A 22017-nucleotide genomic window follows, 5' to 3' on the forward strand; every position below is an offset into this window, starting at 1 on the left:
TCCACCCAGCTGTGGTCCGGCAGGAGGAGGGCCGGGAAGACAGGCAGCTGGGCTCCTCTGGGGAAGGAAACACGACCTCACCCCGCAGGTAATAAACGCGGGACTCATTAGACCAGGAAGTGACCCTGGCAGGACCAAGACATGAATCCTTAAAGGGGATTGGGCAAATTTATGAATGGCTGGCCATAAAAGGCCGGGCTAATTCTCAACCTTGACCCACAGGAGAATGACACTCCTTCCCATGGTACGTCGTTGGGTCCAGAGAGGCCCCTGTTGGTAAAAGAACCAGGGTCGGGCGACGGGGAACGAAGAATCCTGAGACCCAGCTTAATCAGCACAGAGGGAGAAAGGCTGGGGGCTGGAGAGAATCAGAGAAAGGAAGAGATAAAAGTCTCCTGGGGGATTAATCTAATGGGTTTCTATTTTTGTTTCTTCTCTTTCTTTTAAAAATTATTAATGAAATTTCTCCTTAAAAAATAAAACCTAACACGGAACCCCATATGCGAAACCAGTAAAAGGAAAAAATTACACGTCCAACTCCATATTTTCTTACACTAAAAGCAACGAATGAGAGTAGAAGGGCTGAGCTGCGAAGACAAACATTTTCAAGTGGGAGTGATGGACTAACTCCAGTCACGCCAGACCAGCATCTAACTGATTTCTGTACTTTGCTCTGGACTCGGTAAGGAGAAAAGTCACGCAGATAAGTAGTTGTTGGTGATAACCGTTTATCAATTGTTTACCTTGAAATCTCAGAACTTTCACATAACGAAAAAAGGCACAAAATGGGTTAGCTGGCGGGACACACAAATGTGTTGGTGGCTTCCATGGATTTGACTTTTTTATTAGAGTTTTTAAAACTTTCGAAATATTTCTTAAAGGAAAATAAAAGTGTTCTTTCAACTCTTGAAACATCTCTGGGAAAGCCCAGTTTGAAAACCCCACCTTGTCCAACCAGTTTATTTATTTTAATTGGAGTCTTGAAATACAGGAAAGGCTTTACGAGGGAGAATTCCATCAGCCACCCTCCACGACCACAAAAGTCCTTCAAGAGCAAAAGGTCTGCAATTAGACAGGCTCCAAGGGACACTTTCTTGTCTGTTGAACTAAAAACAGACTTAGAATGTGTTCCTCCAGGAGAGGCTGGAGAGATTCCTTCACGGAGAAGAGATAAACATCTGTTCAGGCATCTTCCACCATATCAGACCTCACTCTTGCCTGGTAGTCACTGTCATCCTAGTTTCCTTCCATCCTCCCTTGTCACCCCATCTGTCTGTCCATCCATCCTTCCTCACATCCATCCATCCACTCATCCATCCATCCATCCACCCCACTCCATCATCCATCCATGTAATTTCTGAGTATGTCAGTCTGAGGTGAAGGAAATCCTTGGCCTCATTTCTCATACCCTGGTCCCTGCCTAACCCCATCCCACATCCATCTCATATGGGGAACAGGACCCTGGGGCTTGCAGAGTTTCCTAGGGCCTGGCTGAGGATGAGAGAGGAGCCTCCGGGACTCTGAGAACTTCTGGACAAGAGAAGGCAAGCTTAAAGTGGGGGTAGGGGCTTGTTGGAAGGCGCAGCGGTCCAGGTGCCTGGGAGCACAAGAAAACCAGCAGAAAGGGAACAGGGAAGGCCAGCTCGGTCTGCATGGCTAGAAGGACACCCTGGAGAGGGAAACAGGGGCTAGGGTGAGGGAGGCGAAACGAAGGCTGTGCCCCACTGTCTTCCACGTATATACACCCAGGTGGGACGCTGAGGTCTGGCCATGTCCTTTTGGGGGTCTGTTGAGGATGCCCCTGGTGGGCTGGGGGGCTGGCCTCATGCTCTGTGCTCAGAGGCCCCACCTCTCCCCAGACACTGTGACGGGTTTGCTTTCTGTCCTCCTCACCCCACCCACCCCTCTGAGCAGGGAGCTCCCGGGGGCCCTGATCCTGCCTTGTTCATTTCATATCTCAGGGCCCAGCAATGCAAGTGCTATTTGTTGAGCGAATGAACGAAAGTTCATGGCCGTAGGTGGGACAGGACGGGAGGTGGTTAAATAGCCTCTCTGAGGCTGAGACGAGCCCAGTTTCCTCGACTGAGCCATTTAGGGTCCCAGAACCTTCAACACAGAGGCTGCTTAGCCCAAGAGTCAGCGAGACCCGGACTTTCACCCAGAGCCTCAGAACCACCCAGGACTGAGCTGTGAGGTGAGGCCCAGGCCGGTGTGTGTGTGCCTCACTGTGTGTCTCTCTCTGTGCGTGTCTGAGTGAATGTGCCTCTCTCTGCACGCGTGCACGTGTGTGTGTGTGTGTGTGTGTGTGTGTGTGTGTGTGTGTGCAGCCTCTGCACTGCTGTGCATTTCCTCAGGCAAGTCCCTGGAGAGCCAGGCTGGGCATCTTCCCGTCTTAGGACCCAGGTGCGTCTCCATGGTGACAGGGAGGCCAGGGCTGGTCACCTCGATGGAGCCTTCCAGTAACTGAGCCACTGGGGGTGGGAGGTGAGGGAGAGCGCTGTGTGGGGGGATGGGGGCCCTTCCTGGCTAGGAGCCGCCCAGTTGGAGCTGCTACAGCCACTGTCCCTCCTCTTCCAGTGCCCTGCCCGGACCCCTCTGGGGACCCAGAGTCACCGACCAGGAACCTGGCAGGTACAGCTCAGAGGCTGGTCCGGGTGGCTTCTCACCAGAGTCACCTGGGGGTGACCCCGGACAGCTGACAGGACAGGAGTCCCACCCAGTGCCCAAATGCAGGTAAGGATGGGGTGGGCGGGAGGCAAGGGGCTGAGAGGAGCGTGGGGTAAGCAGCCTGGGGAGGGGGCAGATTTATGAGCCCTTGGAACCCAACATGGCCTCCTCTTAATCAACTCCCAGGACAGGGCGCAGCTGGGGAGGGTCAGCGGCCCCGGGATTTACGCTTAAGCCGAGTTTATAAAATAAGAGCTCAGGGGCACTAGACACCCCTTGGCCTCCCCTCCCCTCGGGGGGCAAATGGCTAGCTTCCGTCCCGGGGAGGAGGAGGGAAGGGGGGGTGAAGACCTCTGGCGTCCCAGGCCTCCCAGCAGAGGCACGGGGTCCCGCCCTCCTCTCCCTCGGAGCTGACCTCGCAGCGAGCCTGAACCCCCGAGCAGCCCCCAAAGCTGAAGGCTATCACGAGCCACTTTTTTTTTTTTTTCCGGTACGCGGGCCTCTCACAGCTGTGGCCTCCCCCATTGCGGAGCACAGGCTCCGGACGCGCAGGCTCAGCGGCCATGGCTCACGGGCCCAGCCGCTCCGCGGCATGTGGGATCTTCCCGGACTGGGGCACGAACCCGCGTCCCCTGCATCGGCAGGCAGACTCTCAACCACTGCGCCACCAGGGAAGCCCACGATCCACGTTTTATGGCTGAGGACACTGGCTCAAAGGCGCTGAGTTAACTCGTCCAAAGTCGCACTCAGTGGGTGGCGGGGGCAGGATTTGAACCCGGAGCCTTTGTCCTCCTCAGATGCACCCCTGAAACCCGAGGGACGGTGGGATTTTTCTGAGCATTGAGAATTCTGCTCCCAAATCCCCTGCGTCCTCACACCAGTGTTTATTCCCACCCAGACCTCAGCTTCATGTCCCTCAACATCCACAACCCCTCGACAGGACCGCGCAGAGGGCGGTTGTGCCTTTGCGGGATTTAACGGAGAGCAAAACAGACATGGTCTCCGCCTCAGGGAGACAGCGAAGGAATGAGAAAACAGTCGGACACAAACCGCTGTGAGTGGGATAAAGAATAAAAAGGGGAACGTTGTTGAAACTGGGACATTTCTGTGGTTGCTGTATTATGCCCGTTGTATATCTAAGGAAACTGCAACTCAGAGAGGCTAAGCAACTTGTCTGAGGTCACACAGCAACCAAGGGGCAGAGGTGGGATTTGAACTGAGGTTTTTCACCATGATTCCCTCTCCCAGGAGGAGAAAAGCCATCTCCTCTCTTCATGGAGTCTTGTGAGGATGAAACATGCAGAAGCTGGCACCCGCCTAGTGTTCAGCATCTGCTCTCTGTTATTAGTTCCCGTGGAGAGGAAGAGCTGAGAAAATCACAGCACAGCCCCTTGATATACCCTCTTCTGCAGCCATTAGAATGATGAGAGTTCACACCATGGACAAATGGTCAGGAGAAAAGGGTGCAGCATTACCCATATAGGATAATCTCAGCTCTAAAAACGTAGTAAGTTGGTGGACGTCACCAGGCTACACAAGAACAGGGCTTGTCTTGGGTGGGATCATAGGTTTGCTTCTTTGTGCTTGTCTATATAGGAAAAATGCCTCTGAAAGACAAGTTCCATCATTTATGATCTTAAAAAAGGAGGACAGAATAAAAGCTTTCCCACACATCATTTCCAAAACAGGCCATTTTTCACACAACTAACTCAGCACAGCCGGTCCAACCCTGGCTTGCTCCCCAGGTCCCTGGCATTGCCTCTTCAGGGCTCCCATCCACTGTGAGGTGACTATCTGCATGTCTCTCCCCACTGCTGAGGAATGCATGAGGGAGCTCACTGGGGCTCCAGAGTTCCCAGCTTACACTCACTCATTACGCACTACTTGGCCCTGTGTGTGATGTCTCACCATTTCACATCTACATACTGTCTCCAGGAGGGCAGGAACTAAATCTCACCCATCCTGGGTTCACTGTGACCCTACCTAGTGCCCAGCACAGACTGTTTTTCTCTGTTTTAAATGCCAAGGCTACTTGTGGACTCTTATTCATCCTGCAGAACCCTGCTTGAATGGCCCCGCAATTCTGAAGCTTCCCTGGCTCCTCCTTCCATCATCCCTACAACAATAACAACACCACTATATACTGGCTAACATTTATTGAACACTTTACATCCAAGTGTTTTCTCCTTTCATACTCACAATCCCACCAGTAGGTATGACTTCTCTCTCCATTCCACAGGTGAGGTGCAGACAGATGAAATGACTTATCCAAGGTTACACCACTTATAAGCAGCGGCATAGTGTGACTCAGGACCCATGTTCCTGAGTGCCAACACTAACCCTTGTTTGTCCCGCCACTAGTGCACAGATGTGAGTGTGCTGGACCTATTTGTGAACAAGCTCCTCCACAGGCTCGGGAGGTCCTCCAGCGAGTCAGTCATCTCCTGACCTCAGCATCCAGCATGGGCCGGGTACAGAGTAAAAGCCAACAAGCTTGTCTCATGGCACTGCTCCCAGGAGACCTCGAGAAAAATCTGCTGATCAAAGAACAGCGAGCGCCTCTCCTCCACCCGGCCTTGCCTCCCTCACCCAGAGGGGCTCACACAAATGCTTGGCCTTGGCGTTCATTGCTGGAGTTCAGCTGTGGCGCATGGTCCCACCAGGGACATGAGCTGGGTGGCCTCCGGGTGGGTCCCAGGAGGAGCATCTGTTTATAATTGGCAGCCCCGGAAAGATCTAAGTCCCTGGGCAGGTCTTTGGCAGGCATGTCCCATGGGCCCCATGTTTTGGAGCAGAGCGGTGTTCCGCTGGCTTCTCAGATGGAAGGAAAATACCCACCAGACCCCAAAGCACGGCAGGGTGGGGAGGGGCGGGAAAGTCACAATGTGGAGGGCACATAGCTCTCCACGCCCAGCACCTCCAGCAGGAGGGTGTGAATAAAAATCTATCCTGTGGCCAGATGAGAACAAGCGAACAGCAAAACCGAGCGTGTGATACACAGCAGGTCGCCAGCAAGGAGAGGCTGAGTGGACACGCCTGTGGGCGGGCAGGTCCTATTTGAAACACTGATATACACACTCTCAGTAGGTATGCCTATAGGATAAGTTACATTTTGAGCTTTCTCCTCTTTCACATGCCTGTCCATTTCCAAAAAGAGACCTCTCTCTCTCGAGTAGAGTAGCCTAGAACATGGGCTCCGGAGCCAGATAGCCTTGGTTCAGTTCTCTGATCTACCACTTACACAAACTTGGAAAACTCACATAACCTCTCTATAGATTAAGGTTATGAAGCATCCACTTGGAAGGGTGGTTGGGAGGATGAGGAAAGGACATGACAAACGCTAGCTATTATTTTTATTATTACTACTACTTCTACTATTATTATTAACCCAGGAACAGAAATAGATCACCACTTGCTCACAGAAGATCCCGCCATCCTCCACAAAACTGGAGTCATGGGGGTGATGGACGCCTGGAAGACCCCAGCTGGGGCTTCTTTGCCTCACCTGTGGACACAGCCTTGACCGGGGTTGAACCCCAGAATCTTAGAGAGCTCCCCATTCCCATCCTTCCACCAGATTTAGAGGACCCTCCTTTGTTCACACCCCCAACCCAGGAAGGAGGAGACCAGCGTCAAAAGCGTCCAGCTGCAAAGCGGGCTGCGGGTCACCCATTAGGAGGATTTCTTAGGAGAGGTTTTCACGCTGAGCTCTGGGGACCCTGGGGGCTCTAGCGAGGAGCTTCAGGGGCTGCCGAGGGGTGGGGGGCTTGGTAGACAGGGTCCCAAGCCGGCTCTCCATCCTCCATCATCCAGGCAGTGGCACTCTCATTGGGCTTCTATAGTAGTCATTTCTACAAAGATTCTGCTGCTAAAAAAAAAAAAAAAAAAGAATGAAGTTTGAATGCTAACACTCTTGATCACAGCCCTTTGCTCTTTAGGACGGAAGTTTTTTTTTTTTTTTCCTACGAATGAACCCGGGTTGGATGCCTCTAGCTCTCACCCATTGGGAGTGCTGGCCTATCACTCCCACATCCCCAACAAGCCATCAGCCTTTCTTCTTCCAAAAGGCAACTGATGACAGAGATCGGGTACCATCTCCAGCTATCTCCTTCCTGGACTTCCTTTCTGCCTTTTCTCCTGGGAGCCCTGTTTCCAGACCCCTGTCTGCACCCTGCCCTTTGAGCAGCCTCAGGTTCATTACCTGTGTCCCGCTGTTGAGCCGTGACCTCAGCGGGTCACCACAGGGCCCCTCTCTTAGGGACGTAGGCCAGAGCCAGCCTTCCTCTCCGGCTCCTGCACCGCTGAGCGGCAGGCAGGGCCTCCCCACGGAGCCGCGTGGTCGGATTGCACAGGCTCGTCCCCTGCCCGGGCCTGCAGAGAATGTTCTGGCTACTGCTGGCTCAGCTGTTGGAGAGGATTGTTTTGAAGCTCCTCAAATTAGATTGCCCAGCGGTGTCCTCTTCCCACAAGTCGCTGACCACAGCCTGGGGCCGGCAGAGACTTCCGGCCACCGTCCAGCTGGTCCCTTAGGAGGCACGGGGATGAGCACGAGGGCTCGCTACCTGCCTGCACTGAGCTCAGCACCTGCTGCGGTCTCTCACCTCGTCCTCTGGCAGCTCTAGGAGGGGGATACTGTACCCTTTTCATACTCGAGAAAACCGAGGCACAGGGGGCTATCCGATATACCCAGTTACTCAGCTGGTAGGTGGCACAGCTGGAACTCCAACCTGCGTGGTCTGATGCCCCATCCTGTGCCCTCCGCCTCTGTCCTTCACCTGCAGGATCAAAGGGACCCTGTAAAAGGATGGATCCATTCATTGCACGGGTGTCCCACATGCCATGGGACGAGGACTGCACAGCGAGGCGTCCACATCCTGCGGAAAGAAGGAAAGACGCCACCCTGTCCTGGTACAGTGCCTGGTCTTGCTGACTGAGTATTTGCTGAATGGGTGACAGTGATGACCCTCGCCCCACTGCCAGGATACCGGTGGCCTTTAGAGCGCAGGTTGGCATGGCGCCCAGGGCTGGTGGTTGGGCGTATGCCAGGAGCACCCTTGGTTCCGTCACCTCCTTCACTGCTACCACTCTGGGCCCAGCCCCCATCATCCCTCACCTGGACCACAGCCATGGCCCAAAGTGGTCTCCCAGCTTTGACCTTTGCCCCAGTGCCCCTGCCTCGGTCTATTCTCAACAAAGTAGCCAGAGAGATCCTTCTAGAACGTAAGTCAGACCTTGTCACTCTGCTTACAACTCCCAGTGGCTCCCGTCTCACCCAGAGCGAAATTGACAGTGTTTACTATGACCACAAGCCTGTCCTGCTCCAACGTGCTCCTGTCTCTCTGCCCCCTCAGCTCTTCCCCTCCCAGGGCTGACTGGTCTCCACCACATTGGTCTCCTTGCCTGCATAACCACCCAGCCGACTTCTACCTCAGGGCCTTCACACCAGCTGTTCTCTGTCCTCTTTGCCCAAGTGGCCCCCTCCCCACACCCTCTCTTCTTACAGGTTCTGCTCAAATGTCTCTTTACCTGAGAGGCCTTTGTGTAAAGTCCTCCCGACCCCCACAGATATTCTCTCCCCAACACTACCCCTGCTTCTTAAAAATAATTTTTTATTAATAGTCTTTGTTTTTTAGAGCAGTTTTAAATTATAGCAATTGTGAGCAGAAGGTACAGAGAGTTTCCACTGAACTCCTACCACTGCCACATGCACAGCCTCCCCACTATCGACAGCCCTCTCCAGAATGGTACATGGGTTACAGCTGATGAACCTACGCTGACACATCATTATCACCCAAAGTCCATGGTTTACATTAGGGTTCACTTTTGCTGCTGTACCTTCTATGGGTTTTGGCAAATGTATAATGACATGCATCCACCACTGTAGTATCGGGGAGAGTAGTTCCACTGCCCTAGAGATCCTCTAGGGTCTCCCTCCTTTCCTCCGGCCCCTGGCAACCACTGATCTTCTTACTGTTTCCATAGTTTGGCCTTTTCCAGAATGGCATATAGTTGGAATCATCCAGGATGTAGCCTTTTCAGACTGGCTTCTTTCACTTAGTAATATGCATTTAAGGTTCTTCTGTGTCTTTTCACGGCTTGATGGTTCATTTCTTTCCAGTGCTGAATAATATCCCATTGTCCGAATGTTCCACAGTTTATTTGTCCATTCCCCTACTGAAGGACTTTTTTTTTTTTTTTTTTGCGGTACGTGGACCTCTCACTGCTGTGGCCTCTCCCGTTGCGGAGCACAGGCTCCGGACGCGCAGGCTCAGCGGCCATGGCTCACGGGCCCAGCCGCTCTGCGGCATGTGGGATCTTCCCGGACCGGGGCACGAACCCATGTCCCCTGCATCGGCAGGTGGACTCTCAACCACTGTGTCACCAGGGAAGCCTCTGAAGGACTTTTTGGTTGCAAGTTTTGGTGATTAGGAATAAAGCTGCTATAAACATCCGTGTGCGTGTCCCTGCTTTTTGAACTTCCCAGATCTCTTCTTTTTCAGTCGCTGAGACATGTCTCCCTCCGTGATGAACGCCTCATGTCCCCGAGGACAGAGGGCACCCCCTCAAAACCTAATACCACTGCCTGCCAAGAGCTACAGCTCACAGAACCAAGTGTGGCGACTCATCCAAGTCCCATCTCATCTTTGAGTGTGATTCTTGGGAACATTTCTGGTTCTAAGACCGCTGGAAAAACCCTCCAAGGAAACCGTCTCGAAGCCTGACTCTATGGGAAGGCAGAACAACGTCTCACTTCCAGCCAGAAACTCAAGGGCTGTGCCTCTCCCTGTCTGTCCTCAGACCGCCCTTGGCAAAACACAGGGGTGGGGAAATTCGGGCCAGAGTCACCAGCTGAAGCGCCCTGACCATTGCCCCAGTTCCTCCCTCCTGACCTCTGATGGAGAGCTCCAGGTGACCTTGAGGTGGGGCTACCGAGGAGGGGAGAGGACAGGCAGCATTTGCAGACCACTCTCCAGCCTGGTGCAGGCCTTCAGTATTACCATCCTGAGAAATGGGACCGTAAGTCCCGTGCTCAGACAGGCTGAGTAGTTGGGCGTATGCCAGGAGCACCCTTGGTTCCGTCACCTCCTCCACTGCTACCACTCTGGGCCCAGCCCCCATCATCCCTCACCTGGACCACAGCCATGGCCCAAAGTGGTCTTGAACCCAGACCCCAAAGCAACACTTGAACCTGGACTCCAAAGCCAAGCTCTCTCACTACTCCCTGTCCTGCCTCATTCACTCATTTGTTCATTCACTCACTCATTCAAGGAGTAATTTATTGGGTGGTGACTGGATTGCCAGACACTGTTGGAGGCCCCGGGATACAACAGGAAATAAATTCATCCCACTCTCCTGGAGTTTGCTTTCATGTGTGTATGGGGAAGATGGGGGCCAACGGACAATAGACGATTGACCATATAATATATAAAGGTGGCCAAAAGTGCATGGAAGGAACACGAAGCTTTGTGGGGAGGCTGGACAGAGTGATTGTGTGGTGGGAGTGATATTTAGATGGGGATGGGGGACAGGGAAAACCTCTCTGATTTGGGTAGAGACTTAAGGGAAGTGAAGGAGGAAGCCATGCAGACATCTGGGGAAGGAGCATTCCAGGCAGAGGGAACAGCCAGTGCAAAGGCCCGGGGGTAGGAATGAGTTTGGTGTGTTCAGGGGACAGCAAGGAGGCCAAGTGGAAGAGCTGAGTAGGAGACGTGAGGTTAGGGGCTGTAGCCATTGGGGTGGTGGTGGGGGTGATGTGCTTTGAATTCTCTTCCCAGTGAGGTGCAAGTCCTTCGGAGGGTTGTGAACAGACGAAGGACAGCTCTACGTGGATTCTGGAACGAGTTCTGATCGCAGCACTGGGGGTTTGGAATGGGGGCGGGAACCAGGGAGGTGGACGAGGGCCCTTGAGGAGCTGCTGCTGCACCCACAGGTGACCGATGTGATAGGTGGAGGTGAATGGGGCTGGGGCACTTGGGGGGAGGTGATGGAGGAGGATGGATTCAGAGGAAGAGGGGTGCCAAGAGGGCCCTAAAGGGTTTGGCCTGAGAAAATGGAAGAACAGTGTTGCCATAACTGAGGCCCTGAGCCTCCTCTCCTGGGAAGGCGGGCTTTGGCAAGTTCCAGGTATGGACGAAGAGAAAGATCCTGACTTAGGTCCCTTCAGCTTCCAGAAAACTCAGCCGAAGCGGAGGGAGGGGCGGGGCGGTGAGGGAGGAAGGAGTTCCAGGTGGAGGGTGCCTGGATGCGGGCCAAGCAGGCCAGCTACCCACCTAGCGTGCCCGGGTAAACACACCAGTTGCCAGTAACAAAGTGGCCGGCCATCGCAGCCCGCTCCGTGCAGGGAGGCGGGTCCCCGCTCACATGATGGGGTGAGGGGGTGGCAGGAGTCGTCGCCGGGGGAAACCAATGGATCTGGCAGGAGGCTCCAGGAAGTCCTTCTGAAAATGGGCCCAGGGACGGGCGGGCGGCGGGTGGGGTCCTGCGGTGGTCCCGAGAGGGGCTGGGGTGGGACTGGGCTGGAGTCCCGTGTGGGGATTGGGCCGGGTTCCCATTGGGCGGACGGGAAAGGGGTGGAAGGGGTAGGGGAAGGGTGGGGGTGGTGGGTGTAGATGGGGAGGGTGTGGGCGGGGCTGTGGCCGGAGGTGCCGGGAGGAGCAGGGGCTTCACAGGTGGGGTCTTCGGAGGGTGAGGAGGGGCGTCGTGTTGGAGGTGGGGCAGGGGATGAAGAAGGGGAAGGGGCAGCGGGGAGGAGAGTGGGGCTGGGGGCGGGCGAGGATGGGGAGGCCGCAGGGGCGGCGGGGCGGGGCCAGGTTGGGGTCGGGCGTGGGAGGGGGCGGAGGGGGGAAAGGGTCCCCTCCCTCTGCGGGGACCGCCCGCGCTTCCTCCCTCCGGCCGAGCGGTAAACAAACGCCGTGATGTCACCCGCGCCGCTGACCTGCGGCTGAACCCGGAGCTGTAAATGAGATGCAAGGTGCCAGCAGCCTCCAGGCCGCGCGGCCTGAGAGCCACACACGCTCCCCCGCGCCGGCCCGAGGTTACCCCAGCTGCACACACGGACAGGATGCTGCAAACGCCACCAGACATTGCAACACGCAGCCAGTCTGCTGGCCGCAGCGTGAACCTTCCCGCCGCCGCCTCCGCCGCCCCCCGGGCAGGCACCGGCCCAGCTGGAGCGCGGCCTCCCTCCTCCAGAGCATCCCTGGAGCCTGGCAGCTTCCACTCATCCGGGGTCAGCCTCTCCACTAGGCACCCCATCCCCTGCCTCCCCAGGGGGCCCCCAAACCCGAGAGTCGGGCCTCTGGGGTCAGCTTTGGGATTTTCTGCCCAACAGACTGGGGAAGTGCTTGCCTTTGCACTCGGCTTTCTGGGAAACTCATTCGTCTTCAGCGAAGCCAGGGCGCTGAAAGGCCCTTTTTTCAGGTGGAAGCAGATGCCAACGTGTCCCGGTGGCTGCCCACTCCCCCACTCCACAGGGCAGGGGGCTACTATTTCTTCCAGAGAGCTCCCAGAGCGGCCCTGGCCTGCCTACCCTTGGCAGCCCCAGGCTCTGAACCGCCCCTTGGGAATGGAAGTCCGCCTGACCGGGGCCAGGCCGACCAGCACTCTGCTCTGGAGTTGATTTGCTGTGTGACTTTTGCATGAGTCACTTGGCATCTCTGGGCTTCACCATCTCCCACCGGGGAAGTGGGGAGGTTTGAAACTGGCTTCCCTCTGCTGGTGTGGGGAAGGTCAAAAGTACAAGAAACCCTCACCAGGCTGCCAGGGCTGGTTAGAAGCCTCAGGTGCAGGGGCCTGGCCTGTGAGAACTTGGAGGCACTCAGAGAAGTCGGGGCCAGCCCTCTCCTTCCCCGCCCAGCCCCCCAAACTCAGCCTTCTGTGTTTACTGTGAGAAGCTGGGGCTATGGGAACATATGGGTAAATTAGTCCCCGGGGCCCCAGGAGCCCCTACATTGGCTCCCCTACTTGGACCCCACTAACTCAAGTCCTTTTAGGAGTTGGGGAACCTAGAATGACCCCAGATCTTTAAAAAGCACCCCAAGAACCCAGCTTATAACACCAGAGCCCATGCCAGCTTCTCTTTCACTGAAGTTAATATTTAAGTCCCTCTCCCTCACATCACCCTGTTTTCTTTTCTTTCCAACATTGTGTCACCATCTGAAATTTTGTTATTTGTTTGCTTGTTTATTGCCTGTCCCCTCCCCCCAGTGCACACACACTCTAGAATGTCGGCTCACCATGTGTTCCCAGCACTTGGCTCGGTCATCAGCTGCCTGGGGAATATGTGAGTGAATGAATGAAATCATTTTGCCTCCCCCGTGAAACGGATGATAACATCCCTGGAGAGGATCTTGGGAGGGATAAAGTTGACAACCCAGGCAGTATGGCTGTCACGAGGACCAGCCACATCCCTCGCTGGGCCCGTGACAAAGGAAAATGTGTGGCCGCTAGTTGAAAAATTATTGAGAATTTCACAGTGGTGACAGCAGGGCACTGACACGTACAGGGCGCTTCTGAGCGAGGGGTCGTGTGTGACAGCTTGGGTCGCACACCCAGGAAGCTGGGCAGGGCGGTCATACACAGAAAGTGCTTAGTAGCAGTACCCAGGGTGGGGGACAACACGTGGGCTCTCGGGCCTTCCACGCCTTCCCTGGGCTGCAGGAAACTCACGCCAACCAAGCCACTCCCTGCTGTAGAATGGACAACACATCCCAGACAGACAGCTGACAACAGCTAGCTAGTTAAGGGCTGTCTGTGCACCCAGGGGACCCATGCAAAAAGCAATACGGAGGCATATTAGATTTAAGGGCAACAGTGGCCGTGTAACGGTCATTGCCACGGTCAGCATTTATTCAGGGGCTTCTCAAAGGTGCTATAGTGAGGCCCGCAACCCCTTAGCCTCACTTCCAACATCCAGAAAGCTCTAAAATCCTTTTTTCCCCCCTTAATTCGACCCATATACATTTAGGCAAGTCCTCAAGGGGCTGTGGACCGAGCTGTGGCCCACTTTAGAGATGAGGCACTGAGGTCCTGGAAATGTCAAGGGCACAGCCGGGAAGCGGCTGAGCTGGGACCCTGGCACCATTTCTGGGAGCTGCTGGCGAAGGTGAGAATATAGCTGTTGTTTTGGGTAAAGAAAGACAGCTGTTTTTATGGGGGTAACTCTTTCAGCATCCCCTTCCCACCCCAACCTGAAGTTCAGAGGCCCTTGAGCTGGTGTGTCCCAGGGAAACCTTCAGCTAATTAAGCATTATTTATGGACCGGCCTCCTGAAGACAAGCTTCAAATTACTTGCAGGCTGTACCAAGGTAACTGTCTATCCTACAGGCTATTAATTAGGAATCAGTTTAATCTCTGCTGGACGAAGGTCAAACGGTATGGGGTTGACCCTTCCGGCTGGCTGGCGTCGTACTATCAGGCTGGGGATCTGGGCCCGGAGGGCTGGGGGATTCAGGGGAAGTGACAGGACATTGCAACGGGAAATGACCTGGTCAGCACATCCTGCAAAGGCCAGGATGCTGAGAGCAAAGCCACATGGGCCTCGGCCCAGGAAGCCAGGCGAGGCGGGGTTTCCCTTTAGCACCAGCCCTGCAGAATAATGGATTTCAGCGGTCCTCAGAGAGTGCCTCAGCCCTCCAACATGAGAGAATTCTGCTGGAAATTCTGGCTTCCCTCACCTGCCGTTAACCCAGTCTGGTCATGCACCCTGTAGAAACCCTTTTGTGGCTCCCTAGCGCTCTTTTTTTTTTTTTTTTTTTGCGGTACGCGGGCCTCTCCCGCTGCGGCCTCTCCCGCTGCGGAGCACAGGCTTCGGACGTGCAGGCTCAGCGGTCATGGCTCACGGGCCCAGCCGCTCCGCGGCACGTGGGATCTTCCCGGACTGGGGCACGAACCCGCGTCCCCTGCATCGGCAGGCGGACTCTCAACCACTGCGCCACCTGGGAATCCTCTCCCTAGCGCTCTTCTAATCAAGTCCCAATTCCACCCGACGGCCACCAGGCTCTATGAGCTCTGCCCTGCCCTGCCCATCTCCCACCATTCTCCGCTCACACTTCTGTTCTGGCCAGGCCAGGATCTCTCATCTCCCATTTTCCAGATGTGCTCTTCCCCTCTGCCTGGAATGTTCTCCTTCTGTGGCCTCCACCTCATTGTTGATGCCTCACCTTAGACCCTGGTCCTAGCCATTGCCAGCCTTCCTTCCGCAGAAGCCGGACTGCCCGGATTCAGATCCCACGACTGTGCGTGCTGTTGGGCAAGTATTTAACCTCTGTGAGCCTTATTTTTCTCATTTTTAAAATGGGGACAGTTATAGTTCCTCCCTCACTGGTTTGCTCCAAGGAGCACATCAGATTGTCCCTGGAAATCACTTAGTGTGTAGGAAGAGCTTTATTAACAGTGGCACAGACTGACTGGAAACCCTGCCCTGTGCTCAGAACTGCATCCCGCTCCATTAGAGTACCCACCACACTGCAGTGTCACTGAGAGCCATGGGTCCTTTTTCCCAGCTAGACCGAAGATGGGACCCGGGACGCTGTGTGTTTTTCTCCTGCAATGCCTACCTTGGCCCTATGACCTAGGAGAGCCCCCTGCACACCTTTCTGTACTGTCAAATCTAGCCCCATAAGAAGCCTTCCGGGATGACCCAGAGTTTTCTCTTCTGTGGAGCAGATGCCAACCCAGTGTGGGGTTAATTCAAGTCCCCTGTTCTGTTTTGCTCTCCAAGGACAAACCCTACAGAAGACACTCTACTGCCCTAGCCACAATGCCAGCCGCTCTGTGGCAGGGACTGTGACATCTTCCATGCCTGGTGACTCTGGGTGGCACCTGGAACACAGTTTTGCATTCAGCAGGTGTTCAGGGCAGATCCAACCAGCATTTTCTGAGCCCCTGGCTGGCATGTTCGACAGTCTTCTGGAATCCTCCCAATGGCCTTGGGAGGTTGGGACTGGCATTGTCACATTATAGATGAGAAAACGGAGGCTGAGAGTGTGGCTAGCAGAATAATGGCCTCCCCCAGGACACCCATGTCCTAATCCCCAGAACCTGTGACTATGTTAACTTACATGGGAAAGAGGATTTAAGGTTGCAGATGGAATTAAATTTGCTAATCAACTGACTTTAAAATAGAAAGACTGTACTGGATTATCTAGGTGAGCCCAGTATAATAACAAGGGGCCTGAGAAGTGGCAGAAGGAGACAGAAGAGAGAGGGAGATGTGACCGTGGAAGCCAGGTCAGGGTGATGCAATGCTCCTGGCTTTGAGGATGGAGGAAGAGGCCACAAGCCAAGGAATGTAGGCGCCTCCAGAAGCTGGGAAGGGCAAGGAAATGGATTCTCCCCTAGAGCCTCCAGAGGGAACATAACCCTGACACCTTGATTTTAGCCCAGTGAGACCGCGTTGGGCATCCGACCTCCAGAACTGTGAGAGAACAAACGTGTGCTGTTTTAACCATTGAGTGTGTGGTGTGTATTAAGGCAGCCACGGAAAGCTTGGGCAGAGAGGTGGAGGGCTGGGACTCAAACCTGAGGCTGTCTCTTCAAAGTCTGGGTTCTCAGTGGCACAGCGCCCCTCCCCACACTAACCTATCGGCATCACGTAAAACAAGCTCTCTGTCATAAAGATATGCCCCAGAGGCTTTTGCAGAGAGTGCACGAGAGGGGTTGCAGTGGACCGTCAAACACGATCCATAGCCTCACCAGCTTGGCCAGGACTTTCCATACAGTGTCTCACTGAGACCTCATTTTACAGATGAGGAATCTGAGGCTCAGAGAGGTCTAGTAACTTGCCTAGGGCCACGCAGCAAGTGAGTGGAAGAGCCAGCATATGAATTTTGGTTTGTTGATTCCTGAGCTCAAAATCTGAATCACAATTGTATACTGGCTCCTTAAGAAAGAAATAAAACTAAACATGGGTGCGCACACACACACACACACACGCACACGTACATACACACACAAACACACACACACCTGCCAACATGAAGGCTCAAGAGGTGGCCCCCAAACCAGGACAACTGGTCAGCCAGCCAAAGAGGTGTGAGCCCTGAGGGCACACAGTGTTCCCAGCCCACACTTCCCCGTGCTCCTGGTGGGCCTGGAGGGCTCCCACCACTTCTGCTGCGGGTTCACAGGGAAGTGGCCTGGAGAGGTGAGGCGAGACTGCCCCCTTTGCCACGTGAGACATGAGGACATGGCATGTGGGAGCCAAGGGTGGCCTGACTGCATGGGGGTGTGTCTGGCAGGACTGCCTGCCTGCAGGAAGGTCACACTACCCTTTGTGGTCACGCTGGTCTCAGCTCCCCATGATGACCTGCTACAGGGCCTGTGAGAGGTCAGAGCATGCTGGGCTGGCCAGCTGGGCTTGACTGTGTCCCCCAGGCCCTCGGAGCTCTAGAGGCACCCAGAGACTCTTCCTCCCACCTTGGAAGGACCCTGCATCAGAGAGCTGGCTTCTCACCCCCAGGGAAGCATCAGTATTAACAGTGAGCTAGCAGAGGGGCTTCCTTTACTCTCCTATCCAGTGGCCTTAAATCTTCTGGAAAAAGTTACAAAGAAAGTCTGTTGACAACCTGCTGGACTACCTTAAGTGGCTGCTCAAGTTGCCTCTTTGAAGTACAAACTCCCTAAGGGCAAACAGCTTCCGGCTCAAGCTGGAAAAGTCTATTCTGTCTTTTTAGTTGGTGTCAGTAAATGACCTGATAAGGTCTGCAGGACTAGACCTGGGAGGACCGGCTAAGAGAGGCCTGGAGCTCCTGGAAATTTGTGCCTGAGATGACAAACTGGATTGGTCCCTCTACAAGGAGTACTATACGTCTGCTCCTGACCCCCTTGCTCCTTGGTAATAGCAGCCCAATTTCCCCCACGGAAGCCCACCTTGCCATTTTCACACACTGGCTTGGCTGGAGCCGGTTCACTCCTGGCTCAGAGTCAGGCCTGAGACCCACAGCCAGCCAGCCGGTGACTGCACCACTGCCAGTGACTGCTTCAGCGCAACCCAGTCACAGCCAGGGAGACTCAATTCCTGGAGCCTCCGGAAATGCTGCGGGGAGGACACGGGTCTGCCCGCTCCCCACTTGACTGGGAGCTTGGGGTTTAAGGCATCATGGGGCAGACGCGAGCAGCCCCACCACAGGGAGTGCCTGCCTAAGGGGACACTGAGTCCTGACGACACCGGGAGCCAGGCCTGGAGTTAGACCTACCCAGGGACCTTCTGGTCACCCGAGTCAATAAACCAAGTGGAAGGACACCTCCGGACTCACCCCTGGGGGTGAGTGCTGTGCTTAATGTTGTTTGACCCATTTCGACTGCCGGCAGCTAAAAGCAGGCGCTGCACTGACGCTGTCAACATGATCTATGCTGTCCTGTAGGATGATTAACTGAGAGGCAACGAAACTCACTGGTTCAAGAGCAGTCGCCCTGGGTTCAAATCCCACTTGGTCATTCACAAGCTGTGTGACCTTGTTATTGACCCTCAGAAGCTTGACCAGTAAAAAGAGGACGATAATAGTACTCACACTGGAGCTCGCTGTGGGAAATAAATGACTTTATTACATGTCAAGCGCTGGTACATAGCATCAAAAGGTGCTCCGTAGGTACGGGCTCTAACCAGCTATGATGGATCAGTCATGCCTTCACTCAGGCAACAAACATTTATTAAGCACCTACTGTGTGCCAGCTACTGTGCCAGGTGCCTAGGACACTTGGTGAGTGAGAGGACACGCCCCTTCCTCCCAAGGATCTCAGTCTTTTGGAGAGGACACACGGCAACAAGCAGCCACAAGCATGGGGAGTTGCCATGGTAACCCATGACTCCGGCCTCACCACAGCCCAACCCTGACCAACTGAGCTACTTGGACACAGAGATGAAAATGACTAATGGGGAAGCTGGGTGGTTGTCTGGGGAGTGGGCAGCCGGGACCACAGCAGAGGCCCTCGTCTTGACCAGCCTCCGTGCCTGGGCTGGAGAAAGGCCTGCATTGGACCAGCCCCTGTCCATGAGGAAAGGGGCCATCGGCCTCCAGTGGGAGGGAAGATGCCAGGCTCTGAGCCCTCCCTGTGCGGAGAGTGATTCCTTCTTACTGATTTCTAGAAAGGGTCAAGAGCTAAAGTTCCCAAGGACTTCTGGGGCCGGGGCAGAATCCTCCTTTTCCTGCAGAATCCCAGAACCAGGGTGACTCTGGCCAGCGGGTTCTTTGCCTTTTGCCCCTGTGCACAGCAGAGCACCTGGCCCAAGAGCAAAAGGTCCAGAGCCAGGGCTGGAGGGTGTCCGCTGTGCTCCCCACCCTGACCCCGACAGGGAGGAGTCATCATTTCTTAAAGATGCTCTGGTGCTGAGCTAAGAGGTTTAGGGAAGTTATCTCACTGAATCCTCATACTTTCGTTTTTCAGACGGGGGAAGCCCAGAGAGACGGTTATTCGTCCAAGGTCACACAGCAGCTTGCTGGGAAGCCTCTTAGGATTTAAGGGACTAGGAACTGGCTCCCAGCAGCCCTGGCTGGCACTATGAATTGCAAGAGTGCTCTAGCCAGTGGGCTGGTCTCTACTACTTGAAAGACTTCAGCGGCTGTGACGCTGCCCACAGGCCAGCCCTGGCTTTGGGGCTGGGATGGCCAAGTCACCTTCTCCCAGGACTGGGAGCTGAGTTGGGGCCGGGTGCCCTTTGGGAGGCTGTCTCAGTCCTGCTTGAGTAATTAGGGCTTCTAGCTCAGGGGTTGCCTAGTGGTGGCGGAGGGGGCCTGGCTGAGGGCTGAGCAGCGCCTGGGCTTCCATAAGCCTGGGGTAGAAGTGGGGAAGCCTCTCCTGAGGGGTGAAGGCACAGTCTAGGAGAAGGACACTTCTGTCCACGAGCTTCTTCACCTTGGAGTAAAGAGCCCAAAGTTGGAGACCCAACGAGTCCCGTGAAGAGCAGCTGAGGAGAGGAGTGTGTCCTAAGTAATTTCCTAGAACATGTTACTTTCAAGCCTTATTGTTTTTCTTCTCCTTGAAGTAATGGCATTCTTTCAAAATGCACACAAAAATCTTACACAGAATTCTAAGCTACGAGACCTAAGTGAAGCTGATCTAGTTAAATGGAGGTGAGGGCCCCTAGGAACCCTATCGGCTCCACCTCCTATGGGGTCCCACCTTCTTGGAATCCCTTGGGTGCTCTGGAACCCAGTTTGAATACTTGGCCCTAGAACCTCAGCTGGTGTTGGGGTCTGCCTTGGGGCTGCTGGGGCTCAGATGGGCCAGAGGTCTGTAGAAGAATGACAGGCAGACGGGAGACAGTTATCTGTAAACACTTTCTAGGAGTATGCTTCGGTGTGGACGGAATAATCTCATGGTTCATTGCTCAAAATGCTTTTCTAGCCACTTCCCTGAAAGGCCACTGAAAAGGGAATTCAAGATCGAATTCCCCAAAGCAGGGTGCGGCCAACAGAATCAGGAAGGCTTGGGCCCAGTGGCCTTTGCCAGGCTGACGCTCGTTGGCCACAAATCTGTACTGTTCACTCTGGCTTGACCCTGGCTTTGGGTCGCAGGACCCCAGAGTCTCCTGCCTCTTACATAAGCTCCAGTCCTGGGCCCTGAATCTGAGTCTAAAGGAGTTGGATGGGTTTTGGTTGGATCTAGTCCAAAGCTTCTTAACCTGACATCTGGGATAGGCATGGGGGGGGGGGGGGGCGGGTCCAAGGACCCCTTAAAAGTATAAAAATCTGCCTCTTTGTGCATTCTTCTTGAGACATCCTCAAATGGCTCCACAACCAGTAAAAGATGAAGACTTACTGCAAACCCTTCAGTTGCCACCTCCTTCAAGAAGCCTTCTAAGATTTCCTTAATTTACAGTGACCTCCCCCTTCTCTGAATTATCAAAGCTGTCGGTCACTTGGGAGGATTCGGCTTGGTGACCTCAGGTTTAGCTGGAAGGAGCGGGAACCCACTCACTCCTCAAAGCTGGCTTCCAGCTAGAGGTACCACCCTGGTTGTAAATGAATGAAATACAACTGTGCTGTTTTCCTGCTTATCAGTTAGTTGTTCAAAGCAAACCCTGATAACCAATGACTACCTTAATCTTTTGGCAAGTATCCCACTCATTGTATGCAAATACTGCTGTTCAGTGCTTAAAAAAATGTTTTGGTGAAGGCAAACTTAACTGCATCCTGTTGACGCTTGGACCGCTCACCAGTCGCCTTTCCAGAACCCTCTGTGTACGAGGTAGTTTCCATTATTAAACAGCTTGTCTCTTGACCTCTCCATAACCCTGAGTGGGGTAGGCCAGGCCAAGCTGTTATTATTTGACCCAGGGGGAAAGGGCCTAGTTTTGAAGCTAAAATCCTTGGTTCAAAATCTGCCTTAGGGCAAGCATCCTGAGCAACTCACTTCACTTGCATCTTAGAGATGGGCTGCTGATCCCCATTGTGGAAAACAGGACGGTGGTTTCTCAAAAAACTACAAATAGAACTACCGCATCACTCCGCAATTCCACTGCTGGGTATATGTCGGAAAAAACCCACAAACACTAATTTGAAAAGGTACGTGCACCCCAATGATCATAGCAGCATTATTTACAATTGCCAAGATATGGAAGCAACCTAAGTGTCCATCAACAGATGAATGGATAAAGAAGATGTAGTGTATACACAGTGGAATACTACTCAGCCATAAAAAAGAATGAAATTTTGCCATTTGCAGCAACATGGATGGACTTGGAGGGCATTACGTTAAGTGAAATAAGTCAGAGAAAGACAAATACTGTATGATATCACTTATGTGTGGAATCTAAAAAAATACAACAAACTAGTGAATATAACAAAAAAGCAGATTCACAGATATAGAGAACAAACTAGTGGTTACCAGTGGGGAGGGAGGGGCAATATAGGGGTAGGGAATACGGAAGGTACAAGCCAGTGGGCAGAAGATAGGCTCAAGGATGTACTGTACAACATGGGGGAGGTAGCCAACATTTTGTAATAACTGTAAATGGAAAGTAACCTATAAAAATTGTACACAAATTAAAAAAACTTTTTTTTAATTGGAAAAAAAAATAAAAGCAACGGGGCTGCTGATCACATCTGCCTCTGGGCCTGGGCAAGACAATGAATGTGAGAAAGTACTGTGCAGTCCTGTAGGCTACCACAGTCATGTAGGGTATGGACCGATGTCACGTGTTGTAGGAGGAGCCCAAGGACGCTGTCAGCATCCAGTTCGGGTCTAAGTCATGAGTGACGGTCAAAATGAAGGATGTGAACATGGGCCTGGCCTGCACCCTCCCTCTTCCTCTTCCTCATCTCCTCTCTCCAGCACCCTGAAAAACCTGGACAAAGGAACGACCCAGTCACTGAAGGACCCCGCTGAGGTCAGGCTGAGCAGAGATGT

The 22017-nt window shown here is 53.9% G+C and overlaps 1 protein-coding gene across 3 annotated transcripts in view; it reads right to left on the reverse strand.

Annotated features, from left to right (window-relative positions):
- DHRS3 (dehydrogenase/reductase 3) overlaps window positions 1-22017 on the reverse strand; it is a 41963-nt gene that overhangs the window by 9846 nt on the left and 10100 nt on the right. The window lies entirely within an intron of this gene.

This window comes from Delphinus delphis, chromosome 1 (genome assembly GCF_949987515.2).
Source record: "Delphinus delphis chromosome 1, mDelDel1.2, whole genome shotgun sequence".
NCBI lineage: Eukaryota > Metazoa > Chordata > Mammalia > Artiodactyla > Delphinidae > Delphinus > Delphinus delphis.